The sequence below is a fragment of the Giraffa tippelskirchi genome, chromosome 4 (genome assembly GCF_054371585.1).
Source record: "Giraffa tippelskirchi isolate mGirTip1 chromosome 4, T2T-mGirTip1v1.2.pri, whole genome shotgun sequence".
NCBI classification, from domain to species: Eukaryota; Metazoa; Chordata; class Mammalia; order Artiodactyla; family Giraffidae; genus Giraffa; species Giraffa tippelskirchi.
The window spans coordinates 68,559,304-68,583,051 of NC_137278.1; positions in this window are offsets into that span (position 1 = coordinate 68,559,304).

The following is a 23,748-nucleotide window of genomic DNA, read 5'->3' on the forward strand; positions in this document are numbered from 1 at the left end:
AAAAATTCATTAATTCCTTTTTAAATTGTAGAATTATAACAATGAAGTTGTTATGAATGCATTCTCAACTTGATAAAATTTCAAAAACCTTATCTTCAATAAAACAATTATCATGTGAGGAAAGTATTTGATCTCAATTATGATTTACCTGCAGAATAGCCTAGCAGTTTTTTAATATTTTTTTTAATGTTTTTTAACCTAGAAATTAAAGGCTTCCCAGATGGCTCAGTGGTAAAGAATCTGTCTGCCAATGTAGGAGTCATGGGGTTTGACCCCTGGGTTTGGAGATCCCCTGGAAGAGGAAATGGCAACTCAAGCCAGTATTCTCTCCTGAAAAATCCCATGAACAGAAGGGCCTGTATGACTAAGGTCTTCAGGGTCACAAAGAGTTGGACATGACTGAGTAACTAAGCAAAGCAATTTTAAACATGATATTGTTGCTGTGCTGTGCTCAGTCATGTCCGACTCTTTGCGGCCTCATGGACTGTGATCTGCTAGGCTCTTCTATCCATGGGATTCTCCAGGCAAGAATATTGGAGTGGGTTGCCATTTCCTACTTCAGTGATATTGCTAGGCTACTATATATATGTTGTATGTATATATATACTATATATAAGTATGCAGTCATTAGTTAAGCAGAATTGTAGAGATGGTAAATTTTACACATAAGAACTGATACTTTACTGAGCAATTGCATGCCCCGGATAAACCCTTACTGATAGAATGAGATTCCCCTAATGGACTGATCTATACACTTTCATTTGATCTCTAATAGAACCACATTTTGAAGAGAAGATGAGGAATCTATTATCTGTGGATGTAGACTCAATGAAAAAACACATTGGCAAAGAGAAAGTGAGAGAGGGCAGAGGCTTTTAACCTCCTAGAAATGTTCTTGGATCCCATAGCCATTATTTTTCTGTCTGTTACAAAGAAAAACGTTATATCTTTGCTTTTCTCAGAGAAATTTCACTTCATTCTACCAGTGTTGAAAATAGATGTGAATATCTGAAACAATAAAAGTGAAAAATATATGCAAATGCTTATATAAATATAGGGACTTCCCAGGTGGCTCAGTGGTAAAGAATTCACCTGCCAATGCAGGAGACACAGAAGACATGGGTTTGATCAATCCATAGGTCGGGCAGATCCCCTGGAGGAGGAAATAGTCATCCTCTCTAGTATTCTAGTATTCTAGTATCCTGGATAGTCCCATGGAGAGAAGAGACTAGCAGGCTACAGTCCATAGGGTCATAAAGACTCAGATACAACTGAGGGACTGAACACATGTGCATGCATATAAATATAGACATTAATAACTATATATATATATATATATATATAGTATGTGTGTAAAATATAATTCTTAAATGTCTCATATCTTAAATTATTTTCATCATGCTTTAAAGGTCATACCCATAAATAAATATTTACTTTCCTGTTTTTCAAACAATTTTGGAAGGTATGCTTCGTGCAGTGTGATGATTAATTTTGTGTGTCAACTTGACTGGATCATGGAATGCCCACATTTATGGTTGAATACAATTTCTTGCTGTGTCTATGAATATGTTTCTAGAGAATAGTGTTTGAATTAATAAACTAAGTAAAGACTATTTCCCTCCTCAATGTGGGTGAAGTAACTCAGTCATGTCTGACTCTTTGTAGCCTACCAGGCTCCTTGGTCCATGGGATTTTCCAGGCAAGAACAGTGGCTTGTCATTTCCTTATCCATGTGGAGAAGGCCATTTCCCTCTACAGTGTGGATAGACATCATCTAATCTATTGAGGACCTGAATGGAACAAAAAGATGAAGGAAGAGAGAATTTTCTTTTTTCTCCCACACCCACCATTAGTTCTATTTCTCTGGAAAACCCTGACTAATCTGCTATATAAATTTCAAATTTCCTGCAACAGCAGTATATTATTTTTGCCTGATCCCCCTTCTCATAGGTTAACGTCAAAAATTGTTAGATCTCATCTTTTAATGGAGTTGACAGAAGAAATTCAGGGATGCACAGAAAATGGCACTCTGAAAGAAATAGGCTTGTGAATACAACCTCCTGACACACACTAAGAACTTAGCTTAGATGTCACCTTGAGCACAAGCAGAGTCTGATTGTTTCAGCGGAGTGATTTATTATATCAGTGGATAGCTATGATCAAAGAAGGGGGATGTATTTTGCTTCAATAAATTATGATTATTCAGGTAAGATCTCATATAGCATTATTATTGATAAATACTTTTGAGACATTAGTCATATTATGCACCCTAACTTATCTGTAACCTTACTATATAGGAATATATCATATAACTCTAATTAATAGCTCTAGAGCCCTTTTTATCCCATAAAGGTCAGAATAATGTTCTCCACTCAGAAATGATCAGTGGTGTAAAATTCTCTTTGGCTAATTGTTAAAAGATCATCCATAATAACATAACAAATATTTATGAAAAACAGTGTCCACATCTCAGGTCACACTATAGTTATTGCTGGAATGTCCACAAAGCAGGAATTTTATTAAAGAATGAATTATCCATGCTAGATGTTGCTTTAGTTCTTAAGTAGCATGATAGATGTGTGGGTACATATTTTATTATTAAGATTCATAATATAGATACATGTTACATATATATATATAGATACTCTTGTACATATCAGATACTTTATTTAGAAAATATATATTTATAGAAATGAATACTTCATTGAAGCTTGAGATCAGTCTATCAGTTTATAAGTCATAGTGGGGAAGCAAAATTGTCAAATTTTTGTAGGTTATTTGGATTGAAAACCTGAGCATTTCTTTCTAAGATGCTCCGAAGAATCAGAATGATATACATACAGATGATTTAGCCTTCTTCCCTGACTTTCACTCTTGAATTGAGGACATCCAGCCCACAGTGACCTTTCTCTTCATATCAGTTTTATGTGACTGGAATGGTGAAGCACATTTGGGAGACTCAGTGCTAGTCTTAGAAAGCCTGTCTTCTATTGCAAGAAGCTGCATGGTTTCCCTCTGCTAACATACTGTGCTCTGTACTCTCTCACTCTTCTGTACAAGGCACAACCCATTGAAGTGAAATCTTCAGCTATCCAAAGATATTTGGATAGAGGAAATTGGATATTTGGAAAGAGAAAGTTCAACAGGCTACAGAGTGTTTTGTGTAAAGACAGTTCAGTAAGCATATATCATGTTAAATAGTGATTCAAGTAGATCTTCATTCATGGAGAAGTTTTCAAAGAAAGCAGTTTAGGGTTAGTGGAAGCAGAGAGAGCACACAAAGAAATATGGCAGATATTACATCAGAAAGATAAAAAGTAAAGAGCCAAGCATATATAGAGACAGGTTGGAACAAAGAGAAGATGGCCATGAGTGACCAGCATTGGAAAAGAGAGAAAAATGCCAAGTCCAGCTTTCAGTGAACGTTAAAAAGACTACTTGAGAGCTGCCAATGCATTTTGGTGAGTGATGGGCTGCTCTGTCGCAGGGAATCATATGTAGCCACTGAGGCAGTCTTTTTGTGTTAACATACCATAAATTCTTGTCACTTTGGGTAACTCAAATGTGCTTCTGATTCTGGTAACTGAAAAAGAGTAAACTAATACAATTCATAAGACAAATGATTTTCACATTTGAAAGAAACTATTAATATATAGGCAGTTCTTTTGCCAGTTTTATATTGAAAACTTGAACTTCTGCAACTTTGTACAAGAGTGTTCATTCAATTTCTTTGCTCACCATACAATGGCAAATTCATTGACTCTCACAGTGAACATTGTAGCTAAGTTCAAAACCTAAAAAAAAAACCCCAAATCATAGAAATAGAGCATTGAAAGGTAAGGTGAAAAAACTGCTAGTTTAATGCTATTTTATAAAAAAAAGAACCTGGTTTATAAAGATACATATCATTTTGTGTACCATTCTATTTTACATAAGTGAAAGTCACTCAGTCGTGTCCACTTTGCCACCCCATGGACTATACAGTCCATGGAATTCTCCAGGCTAGGATACTGGAGTGGGTAGCCTTTCCCTTCTCCAGGGGATCCTCCCAACCTAGGGATCAAACCCAGGTCTCCCACACTGCAAGCAGTTATTTTACATAAGATATAGTAAGAAGATTTTATCATTTTTTCAGTATAATATTTTAAAAGGAAAAATGCCGGTGGAGTTTGTAACAAAACAAAGCCTTTTAAATATACTGTTTATGGAATAGTCATTACGAAAAATAGTGTAGCAACTTCTCAAAAAATTAAAGCTACAACTACCATATGCCCCAATCAATAATCCTACTCCTATATATAAAATCTCCAAAGAAATATATATATCCAAAGAAAATAAAATCAGTACCTGAAATATAGTATACTCCCTGTAGTCTCATGTTTATTGCAATATATATAGCTAAGATATGGAAACAACCTACACGTCCTTAGACAGAAAAATAGAAAAGGAAATTTGGGATATATACAGTGGAATATTATTCAGCAATAAATAGATGGAAGTCTTGCCATTTGCAACAGCATGGATAGACCTTGAGGACATGATGCTAAGTGAGAAAAGCCAGACAGAAAAAGACAAATACTATATTTCACTATTTATATGTGAAATCTTTAGAAAAGGCCAAATTCATAGATACAGAAAATAGAATGGTGGTTTTCAGTGTAATGACAGCTACTCAGTCGTATAACACCATTGAATGATTTTTCAGTACAGTTCAGTTCAGTCGCTCAGTCGTGTCCGACTCTTTGCAACCCCATGAATTGCAGCACGCCAGGCCTCCCTGTCCAACACCAACTCCCTGAGTCTGCCCAAACCCATGTTCATCGAGTCGGTGATGCCATCCAACCATCTCATCCTCTGTCGTCCCCTTCTCCTCCTGACCCAATCCTACCCAGCATTAGGGTCTTTTCCAATGAGTCAGCCCTTCGCATGAGGTGCCCAAAGTGTTGGAGTTTCAGCTTCAACATCAGACCTTCCAATGAACACCCAGGATTGATCTCTTTTAGGATGGATTGATTGGATCTCCTTGCAGTCCAAGGGACTCTCAAGAGTCTTCTCCAACACCACAGTTCAAAAGCATCAATTCTGCGGTGCTCAGCTTTCTTCACCGTCCAACTCTCACATCCATACATGACCACTGGAAAAACCATAGCCTTGACTAGACGGACTTTTGTTGGCAAAGTAATGTCTCTGCTTTTAAATATGCTATCTAGGTTGGCCATAACCTTCCTTCCAAGGAGTAAGCGTCTTTTAATTTCATGGCTGCAGTCACCATCAGCAGTGATTCTGGAGCCCCCCAAAATAAAGTCTGACACTGTTTCCACTGTTTCCCCATCTATTTCCCATGAAGTGATGGGACCAGATGCCATGATCTTAGTTTTCTGAACTTTGAGCTTTAAGCCAACTTTTTCACTCTCCTCCTTCACCTTCATCAAGAGGCTCTTTAGTTCTTCTTCACTCTCTGCCATAAGGATGGTGTCATCCGCATATCTGAGGTTATTGATATTTCTCCCGGCAATCTTGATTCCAGCTTGTGTTTCTTCCAGCCCAGAGTTTCTCATGATGTACTCTGCATATAAGTTAAAAAAGCAGGGTGACAATATACAGCCTTGACGTACTCCTTTTCCTATTTGGAACCAGTCTGTTGTTCCATGTTCAGTTCTAACTGTTGCTTCCTCAGCTGCATACAGGTTTCTCAAGAGACAGGTCAGATGGTCTGGTATTCCCATCTCTTTCAGAATTTTCCACAGTTTATTGTGATCCACACAGTCAAAGGCTTTGGCATTGTCAATAAAGCCGAAATAGATGTTTTTCTGGAACTCTCTTGCTTTTTCGATGATCCAGCAGATATTGGCAATTTGATCTCTGGTTCCTCTGCCTTTTCTAAAACCAGCTTGAACATCTGGAAGTTCACGGTTCACGTATTGCTGAAGCCTGGCTTGGAGAATTTTGAGCATTACTTTACTAGCATGTGAGATGAGTGCAATTATGCGGTAGTTTGAGCATTCTTTGGCATTGCCTTTCTTTGAGATTGGAACGAAAACTCACCTTTTCCAGTCCTGTGGCCACTGCTGAGTTTTCCAGATTTGCTGGCATATCAAGTGCAGCGCTTTCACAGCATCACCTTTGAGGATTTGAAATAGCTCAACTGGAATTCCATCACCTCCACTAGCTTTGTTCGTAGTGATGGTTTCTAAGGCCCACTTGACTTCACATTCCAGGATGTCTGGCTCTAGGTGAGTGATCACACCATCGTGATTATCTGGGTCGTGAAGATCTTTTTTGTACAGTTCTTCTGTGTATTCTTGCTACCTCTTCTTAATATCTTCTGCTTCTGTTAGGTCCATACCATTTCTGTCCTTTATCGAGACTATCTTTGCATGAAATGTTCCTTTGGTATCTCTAGTTTTCTTGAAGAGATCTCTAGTCTTTCCCAATCTATTGTTTTCCTCTATTTTTTTGCACTGATCGCTGAGGTAGGCTTTCTTATCTCTCCTTGCTATTCTTTGGAACTCTGCATTGAGATGGGAATATCTTTCCTTTTCTCCTTTGCTTTTTGCTTCTCTTCTCTTCCCAGCTATCTGTAAGGCCTCCTCAGACAGCCATTTTGCTTTTTTGCATTTCTTTTCCTTGGGGATTTTCTTGATCCCTGTCTCCTGTACAATGTCACGAACGAATGATTTTTACTGTGGTAAAAAAAAAAAAAAATGTAACATGAGATCTCCCCTCTTAAATATTTAAGTGTACAGTATAAATAGTTCCTTGATGGCCCAGATGGTAAAGAATCCACCTGCAAGGAAGAAGACCTGGGTTCGATCCCTAGGTTGGGAAGATCCCCTGGAAAAGGGAATGGCAACCCACTCCAGTATGCTTGCCTGGGGAATCCCATGGAAAGAGGAGCCTGGTGTGCTACAGTCCATGGGGTCACAAAGAGTCAGATGCGACTGAGCAACTAAAATACACATACACGTAGTATTGTTAACTGTAAGAACACTGTTATACAACATATCTCTAAACTATTTTTTATCTTCCATAACTGAAGCTGTATACCCATTGAACATTCCATTTCCCTCTTCCCCCAACCCTTGGCAACCTACCCTTTACATTCTCCTTCAGGGAGTTTAACTACTATAGATGTACCTTATGTACATGGGATCATGCATTTTCTCCTTCTGTGACTGTTTCATTTCATTTAACATAATGTCCTCAAGTTTCCTTTACATTGTAGTATATGGTAGGATTTCCTTCTTTTTATGGCAAAATAATATTCCATTGTTTGTGTAAACCACTTTGGCTTTATCTATTTATCTGTCAATGGACATTTAGATTGTTTCTACCTCTTGGCTACTATGAATAATGCTATAAGCAACAGGAAAGTGGAAATACTCTTCAAAATCCTGATTTCAATTTTTTGAAAACTATCCAAAAGTAAGTTTGGGAAAGTCATTCAGTCATGTCCAACTCTTTACGACCCTATGGACTATACAGTCCACAGAGTTCTCCAGGCCAGAATACTGGAGTGGGTAGCCTATCTTACCTTCTCCAGCGGATCTTCCCAACCCAGGAATTGAATCAGGGTCTCCTGCATTGCAGGTGGCTTCTTTACCAACTGAGGTATCAGGGAAGCCCTAAAGTGAGGTTACTGGACAGTAAGAATTTCTCCCTACAAATTTGGACGAAATTATAAAAATGTTCTTAAGGAAAAACTCTTTTGTCACAAAATTAAAAAAAAATGTATATGAATTCTAGCAGAATCATCAATAATCTAAATGTAAGAAAAAACAAAACAAGCTTATAAAGTAATATATTATCATAAATATGAAAAAGCACCATTTAAGCAGATACATGTTTACCTCAAGATAATTTTCTGAAACTGTATCAAGAAGGTGTTGATCAAACATCTACTGGAACATGAAGCTGTGCATGACATGCATTGACACTATTTCTTCCACACAAAGACAGTTGTTTGGTTCTATGGCTGAAGTTATTATGTTTTAAGACTATTCTATGGAACAGGGATAAAGAAAAAGGATCTTCCTTAGAGAAGAAGGGTACTGAAATTTATTGAAGTTCAGTATCAGAAAAAGGCCATCTGAGAAGAAGGCTGCAAGAAATAAGGGGGTCTATTAACTTATTAGACAAAACACAGATTTAAACAAAAATTGTAATGCATGTTCTTGAATAAAAGTGAACTTATTATTTGCTTGAAGCTAAAAGTTGAAAGCAGAAGCATAAAATATGTATTTTCATATCCAAAGAATTACCTTAAATAGAGTAGTTGAGAACACCTTAGTTTCAGATACTATGCAAGACAGTTTATAAGTAAACCTTCCAGTACCCTTAAAAGGTAGTATCAGCTTCTCTTTCAATAAAATGCTATAAAGTGAATTAATCTGTTCAAAGACATGGAGCAAATAAAGTGGCAGAACTTATATTTAATCTCCATATAACTGGTTATAAACCATATGCACTAATTACTTTCCTACAATTAAAAACTATTCTTAGGAAGCTTTTTAAATTCAGGACATTGCAACATTAAAACCAGAAATAATATGGCCAAAAGTATCCCATAAGATATATATATATGTATGTATGTATATATATATATATGTATGTATATATATAGAATGGAATGGTTACCCACTCTAGTATTCTTGCCTGGAGAATTCCATGGACACAGGAGTCTGGCAGACTACAGCCATGGGGTTGCAGAGAGTCAGGCACAACTGAGCAACTAACACTTCATATATATATATATATGTATGTATATGTATACATACATATATATATATGTATACGCTGTGGAAGAGTCATAGACATTCAAATACTAGAATGTTAATACGGATATCCTTGGTGAATTATGAGTGAGACAAATATCATTAATTATCAGTTCATATATTTAAAAAATACAGAAGCCAACACAATAGTTTAAAAAGTTGTATATTTATAAAGCCATCTTGAACAGCTTGGTACACTATTCACTGTAATGCTACTAAATAAGAATCAGTTTGAAATATTTTTTTTGGTGAAAAAAATTAATCATTTTTAAAATTAAGAAGGACTTAAAATGAAAATGAAAATGGAAATTAAAAATCACACTAATTAGATTACTTGACATTCCAGAGGACTGCTTTTAAAATTCTTCTCCAAGATAATTTACGCTTCTGCAAGATTTAGAATCACAAATTTGGTAGTGGTGATTTTTGACAACTGTTAAATTTAGAGTCATATTTATATAGATTGATTTTATTTGAAAAAGGAAACTATTATTATAATTCTGTCAATCTTCCCTTTAACTCAGATTGCTTTGCATAAACAATTTATGCAATTTAGTATACTGATGGTAGTTTTTACAATAGCTTAGAGAGTAGCTATGTAAATTAAGGAAAAGTGAAAGAGCACCATTTTCTTTCTGTACCACTTTTTTTACTCTTTTTCATTATTCTTAATTTCTTTAGCTGTCTAAGAACAGAGGCTCTGATATTGTTATGTGTTCTCACATACATTGAATTTAAGGAATGATGTACATTTGATAATGAAATCCATATTTGGCTGCTCTCAGTGTGAGTCTCATTATGTGATCATTTTAAATGCTGCAATACTGCATGCACATTAGAGACATTTTTATTCATTTCAAAGTTACAATGACTAATAATGCCATCCACATATTTTAGAAAAACCTCTGTAAGTATTTTACCTTTAATTTTTGCTTCTTCAAAGTTTACTTTAATCACTTACCATATTTTATACTCTGTCTAAGCTTAAATGTGCCACTGAAAATGTGATATAGGGAACTTACATTAGTAATGAGCCTGATGGTATCTTTTTCATAGCTGTACTAAATGTATTTCTTTCTTTGTTTTTTGCTTGTTTGTTTACCCACAGTTTAAGTCTTTCTTAAGATATTGTTGTTGCTGTTGATATTGTTGATATTGTTGTTGTTTGTCGAAGATAAGGTGCCATAGGTATGCGGATTTATCTCTGGGCTTTCTGTTTTGTTCCGTTGATCTATATTTCTGTCTTTGTGCCAGTACCATACTGTCTTGATGACTGTGGCTTTGTAGTAGAGCCTGAAATCAGGCAGGTTGATTCCTCCAGTTCCATTCTTCTTTCTCAAGATTGCTTTGGCTATTCGAGGTTTTTTGTATTTCCATACAAATTGTAAAATTATTTGTTTCAGTTCTCTGAAAAATACCATAGGTAGCTTGATAAGGATTGCATTGAATCTATAGATTGCTTTGGGTAGTAAATTCATTTTCACTATATTGATTCTTCCAATCCATGAACACGGTATATTTCTCCATCTATTTGTGTCCTCTTTGATTCCTTTCATCAGTGTTTTATAGTTTTCTACATATAGGTCTTTTGTTTCTTTAGGTAGATTTATTCCTAAGTATTTTACTCTTTTCATTGCAATGGTGAATGGTATTGTTTCTTTAATTTCTCTTTCTGATTTCTCATTGTTAGTGTATAAGAATGCAAGGGATTTCTGTGTGTTAATTTTATGTCCTGCGACTTTACTATATTCATTGATTAGCTCTAGTAATTTTCTGGTAGAGTCTTTAGGGTTTTCGATGTTGAGGATCATGTCATCTGCAAACAGTGAGACTTTTACTTCTTCTTTTCCTATCTGGGTTCCTTTTCTTTTTCTGCTCTGATTGCCATGGCCAAAACTTCCAAAACTATGTTGAATAGTAGTGTGAGAGTGGGCGCCCTTGCCTTGTTCCTGACATTAGGGGAAATGCTTTCAATTTTTCACCATTGAGGATAATGTTTGCTGTGGGTTTGTTGTATATAGCTTTTATTATGTTGAGGAATGTTCCTTCTACTCCTGCTTTCTGGAGGGTTTTTATCATAAATGGATACTAAATTTTGTCAAAGACTTTCTCTGCATCTATTGAGATAATCATATGGTCTTTTTCTTTCAATTTGTTAATGTAGTGTATCACATTGATTGATTTGCAGATATTTCCTTGCATTCCTGGAATAAAGCCCACTTGGTCGTGATGTATAATCTTTTTAATAAAAGCAAAAATAAACAAATGGGACCTAATTAAACTTAAAAGCTTTTGCACAACAAAGGAAACTATAAGCAAGGTGAAAAGACAGCCTTCAGAATGGGAGAAAATAATAGCAAACGAAGCAACAGACAAACAATTAATCTCAAAAATATACAAGAAACTCCTGAAGCTCAATTCCAGAAAAATAAACAACCCATTCAAAAAAATGGGGCAAAGAACTAAACAGACATTTCTCCAAAGAAGACATACAGATGGCTAACAAACACATGACAAGATGCTCAACATCACTCATTATTAGAGAAATGCAAATCAAAACCACAATGAGGTACCGTTTCACACCAGTCAGAATGGCTGCTATCCAAAAGTCTACAAGCAATAAACGATAGAGAGGGTGTGGAGAAAAGGGAACCCTCTTGCCCAGTCGGTGGGAATGCAAATTAGTAGAGCCACTATGGAGAACAGTGTGGAGATTCCTTAAAAAACTGGAAGTAGAACTGCCATATGACCCAGCAATCCCACTGCTGGGCATACACACCGCAGAAACCAGAATTGAAAGAGACGCATGTACCCCAATGTTCATCGCAGCACTGTTTATAACAGCCAGGACATGGAGCAACCTAGATGTCCATCAGCAGATGAATGGATAAGGAAGCTGTGGTACATATACACAATGGAATATTATTGAGCCATTAAAAAGAATACATTTGAATCAGTTCTAATGAGGTGAATGAAACAGGAGCCCATTATACAGAGTGAAGTAAGCCAGAAAGAAAAACACCAATACAGTATACTAACACATATATATGGAATTTAGAAAGATGGTAATGATAACCCTATATGCGAGACAGAAAAAGAGACATGAATGCATAGAACAGTCTTTTCGACTCTGTTGGAGAAGGTGAGGGTGGCACGATCTGAGAGAACAGCATTGAAACATGTATATTATCATATGTGAAACAGAATGCCAGTCCAGGTTAGATGCATAAGAAAAGTGTTCAGGGAAGGGGCAGTGGGATGACCCAGAGGGATGGGATGGGGAGGGAGGTGGGAGGGGGGTTCAGGATGGGGAACACATGTAAACCCATGGCTGATTCATATCAATGTACAGCAAAAACCACTACAATATTGTAAAGTAATTAGCCTCCAACTAAAATAAATTAATTAAAAAAGAAAAAAAGAAATTTGAGCACCAAAGAATTGATGCTTCTAAACTGTGGTGTTGGAGAAGACTCTTGAGAGTCCCTTGGACTGCAAGGAGATCCAAACAGTCCATCCTAAAGGAGATCAGTCATGGATGTTCATTGGAAGGACTGATGTTGAAGCTGAAACTCCAATTCTTTGGCCACCTGATGTGAAGAGCTGACTCATTAGAAAAGAGCCTGATGCTTGGAAAGATTGAAGGCAGGAGGAGAAGGGGATAACAGAGGATGATATGGTTCAATGGCATCACCCACCGATGGACATAAGTTTGAGTAAATTTATATAAACTGAGTAAACTTGAGTAAACTCAAGTTGAGTAAACTCTGGGAGTTGCTGATGGACAGGGAGACCTGGCATGCTGCAGTCCATGGGGTCACAAAGAGTTAGACATGACTGAGTGACTGAACTGAACTGATAGGACCAGATGCCATGATCTTGGTTTTTTGACTTTTGAGTTTTAAGTCAGCTCTTTCACTCTTCACCCTCATCAAGAGGCACTTAGTTCCTCTTCGCTTTCTGCCATTAGAGTGGTATCATCTACATATCTGAGGTTGTTGATATTTCTCCCGGCAATCCTAATTTCAGATTGTGAGTCATCCAGCTCAGCATTTTGCATGATGTCCTCTGTATATAAGTTAAGTAAGGAGAAATGGTATGGACCTAACAGAAGCAGAAGCTATGAAGAAGAGGTTGCAAGAATACACAGAAGAACTGTAAAAAAAGATCTTCATGACCCAGATAATCATGATGGTGTGATCACTCACCTAGAGCCAGACATCCTGGAATGTGAAGTCAAGTGGATCTTGGAAAGCATCACTACAAACAAAGATAGTGGAGGTGATGGAATTCCAGTTGAGCTATTTCAAATCCTCAAAGGTGATGCTCTGAAAGTGCTGCACTCGATATGCCAGCAAATCTGGAAAACTCAGCAGTGGCCACAGGACTGGAAAAGGTCAGTTTTCATTCCAATCCCAAAGAAAGTCAATGCCAAAGAATGCTCAAACTACTGCACAATTGCACTCATCTCAAACACTAGTAAAGTAATGCTCAAAATTCTCCAAGCCAGGCTTCAGCAGTATGTGAACTGTGAACTTCCAGATGTTCAAGCTGGTTTTAGAAAAGGCAGAGGAACCAGAGATCAAATTGCCAACATCTTCTGGATCATCGAAAAAGCAAGAGAGTTCCAGAAAAATATTTACTTCTGCTTTATTGACTATGTCAAAGCCTTTGACTGTGTGGATCACAACAAACTCTGGAAAATTTTTAAAGAGATGGGAATACCAGACCATCTGACCTGCCTCTTGAGAAACCTGTATGCAGGTCAGGAAGCAACAGTTAGAACTGGACATGGAACAACAGACTGGTTCCAAGTAGGAAAAGGAGTACATCAAGGCTGTATATTGTCACCCTGTTTATTTAACTTATATGCAGAGTACATCATGAGAAACGCTGGGCTGGAAGAAACACAAGCTGGAATCAAGATTACCATGAGAAATATCAATAACCTCAGATATGCAGATGACACCACCCTTATGGCAGAAAGTGGAGAAGAACTAAAGAGCCTCTTGAGGAAAGTGAAAGAGGAGAGTGAAAAAGTTGGCTTAAAGCTCAACGTTCAGAAAACTAAGATCATGGCATCTGGTCCCATCACTTCATGGGAAATAGATGGGGAAACAGTGGAAACAGTGTCAGACTTTATTTTGGGGGGCTCCAAAATCACTGCTGATGGTGATTGCAGCCATGAAATTAAAAGATGCTTACTCCTTGGAAGGAAGGTTGTGACCAACCTAGATAGCATATTTAAAAGCAGAGACTACTTTGCCAACAAAGGTCTGTCTATTCAAGGGTATGGTTTTTCCAGTGGTCATGTATGGATGAAGAGTTGGATGGTGAAGAAAGCTGAGCGCTGCAGAATTGATGCTTTTGAACTGTGGTGTTGGAGAAGGCTCTTGAGAGTCCCTTGGATTGCAAGAAAATCCAACCAGTGCATCCTAAAGGAGATCAGTCCTGGGTGTTCGTTGGAAGGACTGATGTTGAAGCTGAAACTCCAATACTTTGTCCACCTCATGTGAAGGGTTGACTCATTGGAAAAGACCCTAATACTGGGAAGGATTGGGGGCAGGCACAGAAGGGGACGACAGAGGATGAGATGGTTGGATGGCATCACCGACTCAATGGACGTGGGTTTGGGTAAACTCCGGGAGATGGTGATGGACAGGGAGGCCTGGCCTGCTGCGATTCATGGGATCGGAAAGAGTCGGACACGACTGAAGGACTGAACTGAACTGAACTGAAGCAGAGTGACAGTATAAAGCCTTGATTACTCCTTTCCCAACTTTGAATCAATCTGTTGTTCCCTGTCCAGTTCTAACTGTTGTTTCTTGTCCTGAACGCAGGTTTCTCAAGAGATGGGTACAGTGGTCTCATATTCCCATCTCTTTAAGAATTTTCCACAGTTTGTTGTGATCTATGAGGTCTGTGAGTGAAAGTTACTAAGTTGTTTCCAGCTCTTTGCGACCCCATGGACTGTAGCCTGCCAGGCTCCTCTGTCAATGGAAATCTTCAGGGAAGAACACTGGATTGAATAGCCATTCCCTCTTCCAGGGGATCTTGTAAACTGATTCAAATCTTAACTTAGTGAAGGTGGACACAACATCCTGTTTTAGTGGTTGGAGTATATTTCTATTCTCTAGACCTAGAGCTCTTCTCCTTATGCAGATCAAATCAGACTTCAAAAGACTGTTCATCAATTGTGTTGTAGAGACAACATAATCAATTAACCAGTACTAAAAAATTTCTTTGATTTGAATTATTTTAATTACTGATTTGGCTCCATCTCCATTACAGTAACCATACCCCCTTTTGATTTAGATATTAATTGTCACCACTATACCCTTAATGCCACAAGATCCTGTCATTTCTCTTGAGTTTATGGATTCCTTTTGAAGCAACAGGGCTTCCCACTTGGCACTAATGGTAAAGAAACTGCCTGCCAATGCAGGAGACATAAGAGAAGCAGGTTGGTTCTCTGGGTCTGGAAGATCCACTGGAAGAGGGCATGGCAACCCACTCCAGTATTCTTGCCTGGAAAATCCCACTGACAGAGGAGCCTGGTGGGCTACAGTCCTTATGGTCACAAAGAGTTGGATATGACTGAAGCGACTTAGCATGTACACACACATTTGAAAGCATCAGTCCCCACTGTGTTAATTTTAAAAACAAATTAAAAAACTCTTCAATATTTTGGATAGTTTCTTCTATAGTACACCATGAAAGTTCTGGCATTTAAACTTTATTTAGTATAAACTCACCTTTGAGTCCATGTTTTAGTTAACCAAGAAGCAAACTGTTGTGACATCCCTAAACATTTGATTTAAAACATTGAAAGTGGAATCTCTGTTTAATGAACTCACATCAATAAATTTGGTATAATTTCACTTTACATTACTTTCAATTTGACCCCCTGATTGTAAGATCTATTTCCACACTGCTCTTTAGGTTTCTCTTGGTAAACTAGAACTGTATGGGAATCAGAGATTCAAAGCATCTAGCCTTGTAAGAAGCCACTGTGTTCACGGTGTCTAGGTAACTCTTAGAGAGTAACTTATGCTTCCTTGAAAATTGCATTAATAATTTCAGGCATCATTAACTTTTTTTTCCAGAGAGTTATTAACAGGTATTACACTGTTTTACTGACTTGGTGAGTTATTCATCAAAAATGCCAGAATTCAGTCAAACTATTATATGTTTCCCATAAGTAATTCTACTCCAGATTTATATTCAGTGTACTACTTCTGTAGTGTGTAAAATTAGTGAAAATAATTTATTTCCTGTTACTAAGTCTACAAAGTGAAATGATCACTACAGTTACTATAAGATGTCAGAATCTGAGTCTTCAAGGATAGTGATTTAGGAACACTTTTTAAGGATAAATTGGGATAATTTAGATGAATGGACAAATTTCAAATTTTAAATATACTTATCTTAAAATACTGAAACAAGGAGTTTTAATTATATTGAAATTACAGGAGACAATCCTTACTTGTACAATAGCATCTCCTCAATACACATACTCTCTGCCTTAAATGATTTGTAAAGAAGCCAATGAGTATATCTATCTTTGGCAAAATCCTAGCCTTATCCTGGTCATCTCACATGTATGGTGGTAGGGAGGGAAATAGTTGGAAGAAAAATGCCGTAATAAACTCAAAAAGCATCATGCAATGTAACATTCAGTAGAACATATTAAATTTCCAGTGGTCATGTATGTATGTGAGAGTTGGACTATAAAGAAAGCTGAGCGCCGAAGAAGTGATGCTTTTGAACTGTGGTGTTGGAGAAGACTCTTGAGAGTCCCTTGGACTGCAAGGAGATTCAACCAGTCCATCCTAAAGGAGATCAGTCCTGGGTGTTCATTGAAAGGACTGATGTTGAAGCTGAAACTCCAATACTTTGGCCACCTGATGCAAAGAGCTGACTCGTTGGAAAAGACCCTGATGCTGGGAAAGATTGAGGGCAGGAGAAGAAGGGGATGGCAGAGGATGAGATGGCTGGATGGCATTGCCGACTCAATGGACATGAGTTTCGGTAAACTCCGGGAGTTGGTGATGGACAAGGAGGCCTGGCGTGCTGCGGTTCATGGGGTCGCAAAGAGTCGGACACGGCTGAGCGACTGACCTGAACTGAATGTAACATTCAGTAGAACATATTAAATTTCCCATTTTATGTCCTTAAATTCTATTATTTGACCTTTGCTGTAACTCTGTGGAAAATGCTTTCTTCTTGTGCTGATACTGAATTAGAATCATTCACATTATGAGTACATCATCACACCTTACAGACTGTAGCTGAGACACCATAAGGCTATACAATTGCAGACATACAAGGTCTTAGGCCATAGCTATATTGCAGCATTTTTCAGAATTGTCTGAATTATCAAGGACATTATTTACTAGTAACAACTTTCAGAATTTTATATATATATATTTCAGTTAGTGTTGAAAGAAATATAATAGTGTTCTTAAGTTTAGCCAAAAAAAATTATTAAATAGATACTTTGAAAATATTCATTTCTTTTCCAAAGGGGCTTATGAATAAGGAACTAAATTTGAAGTTATAGTTTGTACATTTTTATGAAGAAAATATTTAAAAATCAAATGATTGAGGAACTCTCCATTAGCAGTTCAATTATGTCTTGTTGTATTTTGAATTTCTCAATGTCAATTCCAAAAGTGGGAATAATTTCATTTTAAAGAGTAAATAAGAGAAATGTTTTCAAGAATGAATATAGTATAAGTATGTAATATTTAAATCGAAATTGGGAGTCTTTAATGAAATAGTCACTGTCTCTTTTTGAATTTTCAAAGCCTGAGAATACAGTCAAGAATTTCAAGAATTTAGAAAGTAAATGGACATAATATTTTGATTCAATCCCATCATTTTTTTTAGATGTAATTTCTCTTCGTTTTCTTTGCCCCACCAAACTTCTTGACCAGAATTTGGCAAATTGTAGCCCACAATGTAGATCTCTTTCTAAGTGAAGTTTTATTGAAACAAACACACACATTTCCTATCTATGTTAGCACTACAAGGACAGGATTAATTGGTTTTGACAGAGATCATATGGCCTGTTCAAAATATGTGCTATCTCACCCTTTAGGAATGTGTTGGGTAACCTATACGCTAGATTTAGGATACAGTGAGCTTTTGTACTTAAACTATTTATCAGTCACCAGAGATGATGACTAGTAACTTCATTAGTCTTCCAAGCCAAATGTCATCAACCTCAAGTGCAGTTCTTTTAAAACTGCCTGATCTGAGATATTTCAGCATACATTACACCAAAGGATTCATAAATAGCTTCTATGATGAAATCATGAGTGAGTTAAATGTGTTAAAAATATTTGACTTCTCCATGAAAAATTTCAGCGATATCTATGCTAATTAGTCATTAAATTTTGTTCATTAGTCACCTCATCATAAAAGTATTTGAATAAATATTCAAGATTTTCTTGTAAGTTCTTAAATATTTCCTATGGTATTATATGCATTTTTCATATTTATTGGCAAACTTCTTTTTTGCATATTGTACAAAGCAAGCCAATGCACTGCTTTCTAAACTAGAGGTAATTTAGAAGTCAAATTGATTGAGTCTGTTAATGAAAATTTCTTATAATATTCACAGTGTCATTTTTCTTTCAAAGATATTGTAATGTTGCATTTATTCATGTGGGTCCTTCTCTGTGTCAGTCAAGCTCCTCTGTTTTAGCATATAATCAAGGATTCAGAGATTAGGCTATATGATTAAGGTCAAAGAACAATATGCAGTAGAGCCTGGAGCAGGACAACATCACACGTTTTCAGTATGATGATATCTGTTTCAGCATCACAGTTTTCATTCTTCTAAATATGAATAATCAAGATAAGATTTACCAGTTTAGGGAGTAAGTTGAGATTGTCAAAAATAAAATAGATATCATTTCTAGAATTTAACCAGCAGCTCACCTTTCACTGTAAATTAAATTTTTTGCCATCTTTATTTCCTGGAATTAAGTCACTGCTCATGTGTTGACTTAAGGAAAATAAAATTCATATGACATCATTTGCCCAGTCACAAATGGCAACTAATCCCTAAAACACCAGCCACTAAACTCAATTCACAGAATAGACTTAAAAAGTAAAATAAATACAAGATGAGCTATTGGGTTATAATTTTAGAATAATCCTACCTGCTTCCAATTTTCTTAAGATGCAAAATTCACTTATAGGTGGGCATGTTTCCTTCCCAGAAACAAACATGGAATAATACATTTATTGCATATTTTAAATTTTATCAAAATTATAAATATGTTTAAGAAAAGTATCTCACTGAGTTAAATAAAGATCCAACTTTTCTAATAATGACAAATAGGATATGGGGAAGAAAGTTGACATTTAGGACGCTGATTTCAAAATATCAACAGCAACAATGATTTTGTGATCCAAGACTGAATTTTAAATTCCTTTCAATTTAGTGCAACTTTCAGTCAGATCAGGTCCTGTGAATAAACGTTCTGTATGTTTACTACCTACTGTGCAAAGTAAGTGGTTACTCCATAGAATCACAATACCACTATTTTTAATTCCAGGAGGTCCATCTAATATTATGGGCTTAATGAAAAATAGATGTTTACTGTACCCTTTCATTCATATTTCAAAGCTAAAACTGCATTGAGAGATCACTAACTTAATTTTTTTTAGTTTGCAGGGAAAACCTACTGCCATAAAATCTCACTGACTTTGTCTCAGTATCAGAGAATATTGATGTATTTATCCTCTAATAAAATATCCTATAAATCTCAAGGCTACCCATTCATATTTATTGTGCTTCTCAGTAACTTCTTTACCTTACTATTTCTTCAGCAAAAAACATTTGCAACTGTTTGCAAAAAAAAAGAGCTGAAGGAATTGAAAAAAAATTAGCAATGCATATATCATGAAAAATAGAAAAAATGTTAAAAAAAAATTCTAAAAGGAAAACATAGAATATAAAAAAGTGTTTAGTACAAAGGAAAGCAAGAAAGTACCATAATTTTAAAAATCCTACTGTATTGCCATGGCAGGAACTAAAAATGCAAATAGATATCATGATTACATTGCCAGGGAAATGAAGAGTGACAGGAAAACTTGAAACACAGTTTTTTCATTAAAGGTTAGATGGAGAAACATTACTGGATGAAGTAGATAGTGAAGTTATCAAAGAAATAAAAGAGAAACAAGATACTTATATGACTGAATAGAGAGAAGAGATGTTTTGAAAGAACAAATAAGTAAATATATTGAATTATTCTGGATCATTAGTGTGAAAAAAGGATCTTGTTTAAATAAACAGCAAATCATCATTCTCTTTGTAATTTCATACTGCCTTTTCAAAACTCTGTAACACTAGCTTTATTTTTCTCCTGATTATACCAAGAGGTCAGTAAAGCAAAGAGAGAAATAAAACAGACAGAAAAAAAGTACATATCTAGTGATAGAGTGTTGATTAGTAAAAAATTCATCTAAACCTAACTTCCTGGATGTTCAGTCAAGAGTTTATTACTAGTCCCTACTGTTAATGGCCTTAGAAGAGAACAGTACTCTAGAATATAGAGAAATGTTTTCATTGTCAAGAATGTTCTCTGTTGTAAATATTTTTTCAGCCTTGGGTTATGATTACAGTGATTATATCTGACAAAACACAAAACAACCTTCAAAAGTGATCTATTCAGGTTCGCTCAAAGATTTGTAATACATAATGTTAGAGAAGTTGGAAGTTCAAAGAGTGCCCAGAAAACTGTAAACTGCAAGGGAAACCAACTACCAGCCCTGTTCTGAGTGGCGCAGTGATAGTGCTGTCTTCTCCAGAGAAAGGAACAATAAATGTTGATACAACACATCATCTTAACCCCAGTTATAGAAACTGCATCCATGATGAGTTTTGTTGGTAATAGTTTTAAGTCTCTAATCAGTATCTCTAATGTCAAGTCATTCCTGACATCTTGACAATGTCATTGAAACAAGCTTCTGTTACAGTTCCCATGGATTGGTGGATGTAATTAATTAAGTTCCCATCAAAATTCTTTAAAAAGTATTTGAAGGATTTCCAAGAGGTTTGTAAAGAGAGTTATGATATCTTATATGACTACACATTTTGTTTTCTGTTGCTATGGTGCACTGATTTGATAAAGATAGTGAAACTGACTAAATTGTTCATTCAGCACTTCTGCTTTGGCTGAAAAAGATTTAAGACATCTATGGCATAGACTCTTAAAGATATGGTATCTAAGATCCAACATAGTATCTTCAATAAGACATACAGCCAGCTCTTCTGGAGCTGAGTCAACCCGCCCGTATTCTCAGCTAAAAGTATTTGCATTGTTTGTAATACACAACTCTTAAGTGGTGAGGGAGGGCTCCTTACTTTGATGGATGACTATGTGAGAAATTCACAATTTTTAGAAGAAGAAATACCTAGAAGTTGCAACAGGTTCATGATGTTGAACTTAAAACATCCATCAGCCATGTCTTCCCATCTATGTGACCTACTGTTATATCAGTGAGTAAAATAAATTTTTGATGCTGATATTATCTGATTAGCTGCACTTCTTTCAGGTCATAGACATTGCCAGTTATGTTTGTAGCTCCATCTTTAGAACTGAAGATTGTGTCTTGCAATAGTTATGCTCTATAAATTTCTTCAAAAGAACGAACGAACTCCCATCTCTAAATAATCACCTGGTCTTGTTTCACTTATCCACTAAACAAAGTCTGTGATAACTGTATGTTGTGTTTACCTTGTCCTGAATGTGAATAGTAGGTTTTCAGATCAGGGATAGAGCTATTATCACTTATAGTAATGACCGCATTGGCCCCCCACACCTCATTATCCCCTTTCAGATTGGTGTGATGACAGACAGATGTCACTCTACACATGTAAAAGGGATTTTTGCCCTGTACCTGAAATCATGACTCTGGAAATTTGCATATAAGCTAGACAGCTGCCACTTCTCTGCTCAGAAGAGAGCGAACAGCTTTGCTTTCTAGCGTCTTATCATCCTTCGGAATGGAAATGGCTCCTCCGAGTTTCATTGCCCTTTGAAATGTAAACATACAGTTCCACAGAGATAAATGTCTACATATCTCTGGAGGTTTCTCACTATCTCAGTTTTGCTTTTCTGTCACCTTCAATTTCTGAAAATTTTCTTCTAACTGAGGTTCCAGTTCTCTTTGCTCAAAAAATCCTGTCCATATAGAAACATTCAAAAAATCATATTACTCTCCAACAGCCTGCAGTATGCCTACTTTTCCCCACTGTCTTCACTACCAGGCTATCTTACTTTCTCACCTGGATTGCTGCTTTCTCCCCATATTCTCTCATCCCCTGCTGATCCTTTCCCCCACCAAGCATCCCAAAAGTAACCTTTCAAATGCATACTGAATTATGTCAGACCCTAAATGGAAGCTAGGTTATGAACCCTCTGATTCAGTCTTCGGTCTTATTCACCCCCTTAGCCTGACTCATCTGCCATGCTTCTCTACTGGAGTAGTCACAGCTTTCTCACACAACTACTGTTTGTCTCAGACTCCCCTTGGGGTGAAGGCCAGTGTCAGCTTTGCCTCCACTGTGGCTCTTGTTGAAAACCACAGCCTTTCTAGCTCTGAGTTCTCCTCCTGAATCCATGCAAGTTTTGTCTTCTCCAGAGATTGCCTGAAGGGGCCAGGAAGATGAAAAAGTCACTGACATGTAGACCAAATGTCAACAAAAAGGATTCAGAGACCACATGAATCCACATAAATTGATCTTTCCTTAACCCAGAGAGCGTACTCCTAGATTCACTGACTCCACACATCCTCTTGAGAATGGTTTTGTGTGACCAGGATCCTAGAAATATTTTCTCACGAAGTGGGGCCCAGCTCACTTACAGATGCATCACATTGGCTTTCTCTGTTTTCTGTCTCTTGCTTGCACTTGGCCCTCCCTTTTGCTTCTTTTGCATTGAAACCCCAAGGAAATCAGGTGAGCTTGTTTCAGGCTTTAACAAATTCGGACTGTAGTACACTGCTTGTTAAAATATGTCATTAATTATTATTTTCATAAAAAATAACACCAAAAAAAACCAAACCCAAAAACCTGGGATCTTTCATATGACCTCTACGGTCCTGGCACCTGCTCCTCATCTTGAGCCACTCTTCTTGTTCTTGAAGCTCTGCATACTTGGATTATTTTTCACTTCTTTCTCTGTATTAAGGTGCTTCAAACCTCAGAAGTTTCATATGTACACTCCTTTTCTCTGCATTGCTTACCCTACTCTTCCTCTTCCTCTGTGCCTCTGGAATTTATATCCACTTTATATACAGGTCTCAGATGAAATATCACTTATTCAAATATTTCCATTTCTCATTAAGTTTAGATAAAATTGCTTTGATATGTATATATATATGTGTGTGTGCTCCTCTATAGTATATAGTATACTGATGTGTATATATATATATATATATATATGTATGTATATTCTTCTCTACATATTTTTCACAAATCTCCACTTAATTCTAAATAAATGATCTGTGATATAAATGTATATCTGAAAAAAATAAATATATAAATGTATATCTGTTTAATGTTTGACTAACTCCTCCAGTTTTAACTCTGTGAGGTTAGAGATTATGTATTTTTTATTTTTCAGCTATAGACATGGTGCTTTGCAGAGTCTGGCAAATAGTATGCATTCAATTAATATTTGTTGAATAGGTGAATAAGTAAGTGAACAACTTAAAAACAGCTAAAAAAATTTCTTCACATTTTGAATGTGACATGACTTGATCAGTTATTAAATTTCAGTAGTGCTTAATGTACTGCAAAACTAAAAAACACAAGGAAAGTAGCACTCTGTAAGAATTGGGGCTTAATTTGGAGAGAATATCTGCTTAAAGGTTTATTAATGCTTTGATAACAGGGCCCAAAGGGATATTATTCTATTTGTTTAACCATTTCTTAATTAGAAGATAATTT